Consider the following 7,975-nt stretch of genomic DNA (forward strand, 5'->3'; position numbering starts at 1 on the left):
TCCATTCCGAGGAATTGACCAATCCCAGGAAAAACACGGTAGACATATGATCCAATGCTGACTATGTCATGTAAGCAGATTGGTACGTTCCATACGGATCTTAAAGACATGGTAGACATACAATTTTATGTGGGCCCTTAGTAGTGTTGCAGACAAATTGAAAAAAAAACAAACTTAAAAATAGAAGTATAGCCTCACTAATATGAAGAGAGGTATGTTTCAAAACAACAAGTCAGATGTAAATAACATGTTTATTTTATTTTATTATGCGTACATTTTCGATATAGAATTGATATATAATAAGCGAATCAAACACATACCGACTAATTGAGTAATTAAATTATGTTGCTACTGTTTGCACGTCTGACGCTATGAACAAAATCAAGTTATGTCCCGTGAAAATTCGTGGACTTCCACCATGAAGAACATGACGATGTCTCTTGATATATATTTCTAATACATTCTTTAATTGATTCTGAATGCTCAGTACAATGTCATATTTAGTTGTAAGGAAGATAATTATTTGTTAAAGTGGAGAAATGCAAGACAAAGGTACATGGTTTGCTTGTCTACCCTGCCGGCAACATTAGCATTTGAATTCATTGATGAGGACGACTTTTGACATTTAAATTGAACTGAATTTCGGTTACTAGCTACTATTTGCGGTAAGCAGAACATCTGAACTGCGACTGAGAAAATATTTTAGTGGGTCCTAGAATATTTGTGTTCAAAATTAAGATATGGCGTTAATTGATTTAATGTTTAATTTTAAAAAATGTGAAAGTACTTCACTCTTTGTATCTTTAATAGCACATTGGCAAAAATCAAGGATTTATTAGTCCTTTGCAAAAATACAAAAAAAAATAAACAAAAAAAAACGAAATAAACAAAACTACATTTTACAAGACGTTTTGTATCTGTATAATATCCCATTTAATCTTACGTGCGCCCTTTCTCTTAATATCCTATCGTCCCATGCTTCTGACAATTCTAAAGGAACTATCTTTGTTTGCCATGTATGTTTATAAAATTGTATTCAGAAAGCAGGCCCAGAGAAGAAAGACAAATAATAAGGGTTTTTCACCTATGGATGAAAAGACCTATTGTTTTCGTTCCGTTTTTTTATCATTATTCTGCACAGAAAGTTGTATACAAAGGATCTCCGAAATGGTAAGAGATATTCCAATAAACATGCCACCATAATGTAGGGCATGAGTTGATGGTGAGACAGCAGCAGTTTATGTTGGTCAAAAATCAAATATGGCCTCTATGACCTCATTTCCGGTTTTAAACTTATGTCAATATCTCGTTAACGGCTCGACTAATTTCTTTCTGTTTTGGATATGTTATTTAAAATAAATTATGGAGCAAATAACTAATGAAAGACTTTCCTGTAAAACGTCACCTTCCGATTGGTGATATTTACATTATCACTTCGCTCCGCCTCAATGAAACTAGTAAACTCCGATCAATTAATTTCCCAATGAAGATGCACGGTCACGCGCTGACCTCTGACCGTAGTGAGAATACATTTTGACATTGTTTACATTGTGATCTAGTTTTACGCCGCTTCAATTTTGAATGTACTTTCTGCGATGACGAATACTAGTAATATCATTTACATTTAGAAACACAGACAGAAATACTTGACTTAGGCTGAAGCCTCTTGAATAAATGCTAAACATAGGCTACAGTAGGCTAAAGGAACGCATATATATATTTAGGTTCACCACACATCTAGGCCTAGGCATAATCGAACGCCAGTCGTTACGATAATTGTACAGTGACATACATGTAGAAACGATAGATTCCGTGAAAATATTGGCAACGAAACGATTATGTGAGTGTCAAAACCCACGACAATGGATCGGGGGGGTCGTTGGAAACCGCCAACATTTCAAATCGATGTTTCTCTACTTACTTCATTCAAATTGTTAATCCTAAAACTCAACTCCAGTTGGCGATGTAGCTATCGCATTTCAAGAATAGCACAGAAGTCTTCCAGTGATCTGCGATTAAATCCCACATTTAACACATTTTGATTGAGCTCCGAAAGCACCATGTTTTTGGACTGCATCGCATACCATAGACACAGGAGTTGGTTTCACACCAGGTTTAGTTAATAAATATTTGAATATCAGAATGACAGAAAAATACATCATTCAGTTACATTCCACAATCACTGATATCGAGTTTTAAAAGGTTTGATTATGTATAAATACCAACTGTTTGGCATTTTTACCAATCGTCATTTTCTTTGAAACCGGACCCCTGCTAAATCGAGCAGCCGGATCGCACATTCACTGCACTGCACTGTCAGTACTGCTCAGCAAGTTTTCTATTTGAAGCGGCATAAGAATACGTTTGTAATAAAATTTAAGCCAATATTTTATACATGAAAACAATATTTCAAAATCGCCTTTTTTAATCGTAATAAATTCCAAAGAATGAAGCTTTTTTTGGAACTATATTTTGTGTTGCCTTGGTGACGAGAAGAACTGACTGGCTGCTGTTCCGTTGCTGTACATACATGTACGAAAACTGATACAATGTTACAAAGTATAATAATGTTATACCGAATACATAGACTTTGACTTGTTCAACAGATTTTAAATTTTAAATTGGTTAAAGTAAATATAAGGATTGATTAGCAATTTTGTTAATTTCATTTGCACGAGATAAACTTTCTTTATCAGACAATGCAAGCAACAAAATTGACAATCAATCCTTAAATAAGGGCCAACCTTTCGGGAAAAAAATCATTAACAAATATTCCTCTCAAGTTCTAGAATACCGAGATACCTAAGTTTTGGTCTGTGGCATGCTGGTATAAATGTCTACCAGGTTTATAAATCTGAATGACATTGACCTTCATTCAAGGTCACATGGGCCAAAATTCCTAAACCTTCAAATGACTTCTTGTGAAGTTCTAGAAAGTCTAGAGACCTAATATTAGGCCATAGGCCGATAAAAAAATTAAAGAGGTCCTTATGTCAGTTAAATTTCCATTTATGAATGTTCTGCATCAAAAAAAATCTTTAACATTGAGGTTTTTCACTCAACAGTTAAAACTACACGTGTAAACTATTTTTACCAACTGTCCGTCTAAACTACAAACTAGTAACTAACTATTATCCTCTGACAATCCAGTGACTCCGGCTGTACCTCTCGACTGACTCTCAACTATAACTGCCCCACTCCAATGGTATCCTTCCTTTTTACTGAACATAATTTACATCTGTATTGTAAAACCACTATTATTAGATATATATTCTTAACTAAATACTATATTCTTATGATACATATTTATAGAACTCATATGAATCTGTGTGACCCTGGCCAAAATTAGGCATAGCACCCAGACACTATAACTAAAGATAGACCAATACTGCGATATGCAAATTAAAGACTGGCCATCTATTTATGCACCACATCTCTATCTGTCGCTAAAGATATGCTTTGGAATCGCTGAAGTATACAAACAACTTTAATCAGAAAATCCCCGTTCAATCTTAGCCTAATGACCGACCCTTACTACAGACAGCTCATTAGTTAGGCTCTATAGATACACAATCACTGACCCCTTTATTTACATACCAACTCCCCTACAGTGCCCTAATGTTCTCACCACAATTACTACATCATTAGCGCTTTCAGACTGAACACATCCCTCTATAAAATTGCTCTGTTTACATCTGACGTTGAGCATAACCATGATCTCTATTTAACCCTCTGCTGGTCTGCCGACCCAATAGCTACAAACCAATCGGACATGTTAATAGTTACACCAAATTAATAATCCTAGTAATCTAATTTACCTGTTATATAGACCTACAAGCTAAAACTACTTAAAATATAGATATACTCAACCTTTGTATGATAAAAATCGCCACATTGCTTTGCAATGTTTGTATTCCGCATTTGCATATTACAGAGTTATCTGCCCTTGATGGTAGGTATTTTTGTTACGTCATGTGTTTGCGAACGTAACGTCATACGATTCAGTGAACACGACATGAGTTTCGCTCGCAAAATAATGACATCACAATAGATACCTACCCAAAGGGAGGTGTTGGTAATATGCAAAGACGGAAAAGGTAATGACGTTTAAGAACATGATAGGACAGTCCGTTAACGCAATTAGTAATGAGGAGGACGGGTGTTAGCATCCATATTTATTTCACGTAGAAAATCTCATGTCATTTTTTTCTTAAAACGTGTAAGACAAGTTATTGAAATGCTTTCTCTTAAATAACGTAGTCACATAGATATAATATAGGATTTGGAAGGTCATAATAAGGACTTGCCACGCACCTAAGGTTGTGAAGTACATACGGAACAAGAAACTAGATTTATCTAAATGAATTACTTTCTATCGTGGTACTGTATGCACCACTTGACACCTGCTACGATTTGTGCCTGACTATTGGGTTTATAGTGGGGATGGAATGACGCTAAAAGAAGATATCCGCGCTAACGTCATGTCGACGGACAGATTACAAAGGGTTTTATCCAACACCACTGGAGATACTAATGTCATACGGTTTTTTGGTATCACATGGTATATGGATTAGTTCAATTAGCCTTACCAATTTAATGAATAACACCCCCTCCCCATATAAAAATGAGAGGCCAATCGACCAGATTATAGGGCCTTATTGTACTATAAATACAGGGTTTACTCGGGTCTTTTAAAAAGACAACATATACCTTCATACCTGTATTTTTATCTGTGGTATTTCAACTTTATAACTACCGACTGCAAGTCCATTTAAAATATTAACTCCTTGATCTCCTTAGATAAAATATATTTCAATTTTTTTTTTTTCCAATTTGTTTAAAAAGCATTCAACAAAATTACGTAGAGACCCGATAACCAAATTTATTTATATACACATATTATTGCACACAAAGGGCTGCAATTAGGACAAAAACAGGACCATTGGTCTTTTCCCCTCATTTTGGACATTATAAATTGAAATAATTATTACATTACAATAATAGAAAATCGTGTTGGTTTTGGCGTTTGCTTTGTTTTTAAAGATCTTGTTTTTGGAAGAATATTAATTATATCCCGGTATTATCAAACCGGTTGACTTGTAAATAAATAGCGCTGATAATGATTTGAAGAAATAAAATCAACTAAAATAATGATTATTGTTAAATAAAAAAAATATATAAAGAATACTTCAATTTTTATCAGAGGTCAAATTGTCAGACATTTAAACACCATTTCGAGGTCACAATCCTTTGAATATTTTATAAAAAATACATTCGTATTAAGGCATCTGATAGTGCCTTGTTACTTAACTACGGTAGTTAAATAATTAGCATACATTAACGAATTAAGAGATCGATAGCTAGACATATCAAAACGAATTTACCGTCGATTAGCCTCGATTTCCGATTATTTTGACGTTAAAAAAGAACATCAAAAGATGACGTCACAATCACCGGAAGGAGGGATTAATAGGATTGCTATAGAATGTTTCATGGACAACACTGAGATGGCAGCCACCTTCAAAAGTCGCTCACAAGCACGTCTTTTCACTTACTGGGACCGTATACGGTTTATAATGTATATGCAAGATGGGTTTTTTGGTCTGGGGATCCACTCTCCCACCCACTGCTGAAGGTTCGTTCCGCTTTCAATCCTAATAAGATTGCTATGGAATGTTCCATGAACACCACTGAGATGGCAGCCGCCTTCAAAGGTCGTGCACGAGCACGTCTTATCACTGCCTGGGACCGTATACTGCTGATAATGTATGTAAGATGGGTTTTTGGTCTGGGGATCCACTCTCCCACCCACTGCTGAAGGTTCATTTCGCTTTCAATCCTAATAAGATTGTATAGAATGTTCCATTGGCACCATTGAGATTGTAGCCACCTTCAAAAGTCGTGCACGAGCACGTCTTCTCACTGCCTGAGACCGTATACGGCTGATAATGTATGTAAGATGGGTTCTTTTGGTCTGGGGATCCACTCTCCCACCCACTGCTGAAGGTTCGTTCCGCTATCAGTCCTAACAAGATTTCTATGGAATGTTTCATGGACACCACTGAGATGGCAGCCACCTTCAAAAGTCGTGCATGAGCACGTCTTCTCACTGCCTTGGACCGTATACGGCTGATAATGTATGGAAGATGGGTTTATTGAACTGGAGGTCTAGGTTCCGACCTGGAGCTCAGGGCTCGTTTCCCTAGTTAGTATTATGCTTCAAATTAATTATATAAGTGCCAAATTCTTCTCTTTTACTTCTTATGTATCTTAGAAAAAATGTAAATAAATGTGAGCGCAATTGAAGATTTGGTATCAGTAAAATGAATTATTATCGACAGTAAAAGTCTCAGATGACTTTTAAAGATCTGAGCTTTAAATATTTACTTGAAAACTCTGAAAAATTGTAGTTATTTCGAAGAATTAAACAAAAAAAAAATACATTATTTCATTTCGCTGCATCCGTCAAAACAGTTGACGCTTGAATAACGAATAACTGTCTATTTTTACTTTACCCGGCCAGAAGTAAAGTTAGACAGTTATTCATTATTCGAATAACGAATAACGAATAACTTTCCAACTTTACTTTGCTTCAATATTCTCATTACAAGCTAACCGATAATAAGGGTTTATGTAGAATAATCGGCTTCCCACTGTATATCAGGATCCGAGTTCGTGAAAGTAGAAAATAAGTGAGGTATAATAGATCAAATTATAATTCAGTGGAAAATGGTTGAGAAATTCAACACAACTGTGTCAACATATTTTATACTCTATGAAGTTATTGATACCCCGAAGGAAATATTTCACCACAAAAAGCACTTTCATTTACATACTATTGAAAGAAGGTATACCAACATTGGCTTTAATGTCCTGTAGTTTTAAAGATCTCTTGATTATCCATAAACTTTTTTATTGGGGTGATCAACTCCAACATGTTGATTAGTTTACCACCACGCAATATGTACTTACGAAATACGTATTGCGTATGAACATATTGCGTTTACTTAAATATTGATTGTCAATTTTGTTGCTTGCATTGACTGATGAAGAAAGTTCATCTCGTGCAAATGGAGTGAACTGCGACGAAAGTGATGATTGGTAAAAATGCCAAACAGTTAGTACATCTATCTATATATAATTAAATATTTTAAAACTCAATTTCAATGATAACGGAATGTAACTGAATGTTGTATTTCCAAATGACATTTAAATATTTATTATCTAAAACCTGGTGTGAAACCCAACCCCTGTGTCTATGATATGCGATGCAGTGAAATAACATGATGCTTTCGGGGCTCAATAAAACGTGTTAAATGTGGAATTTAGTCGCTGATTACTAGCAGACTTCTGTGTTATTCTTGGAATGTTATAACATCGCTATCAACTGGAGTTTTTGGGATTAAAATTATGAATTATGTAAGTAGAGAATTATCGATTTGAAATGTTGGCAGTTTCCGAGGACCCTCCGACTCTCCATTGTCGTGGACCTGAAATCAGTCTGTTTACTATTTGAACGTGCTGTCATGGAATCTATCGTTTGTAGATGTTTGTCACCGTATATATATCGTACACTATTCACGTTCGATTATGCCTAATTGCGATGAGTGCGATGAACTCACCACGTTCGCTATGTTCTGCATTGTTCCGGGGAGCTGAGCCCAAGTCAGCATTTCATCAAACTTTTTCAAAGTACAGATGTACGTGTAACATATGTGTATAGTATCATATTACTGATAATTTCAAATATCACTTAATCAAGCATTTCTCTAAATTTACAACGATATAACTACATGAAGGTCTAATTGAAAAAAAAACTTTATTCAAAACTGAAGCGGCGTAAATCTATGTCAAAATGTATTCTCATGCCGGAAAGGTTTAGCGCGTGACCAAGCATCTTCAATGGGAAATGTGACCGAAGTTTACTAGTTTCATTGGAGCGGAGCGAAGTGAAAATGTTAACATACAAAATTCT

This window comes from Argopecten irradians, chromosome 13, assembly GCF_041381155.1.
Source record: "Argopecten irradians isolate NY chromosome 13, Ai_NY, whole genome shotgun sequence".
Lineage (NCBI taxonomy): Eukaryota > Metazoa > Mollusca > Bivalvia > Pectinida > Pectinidae > Argopecten > Argopecten irradians.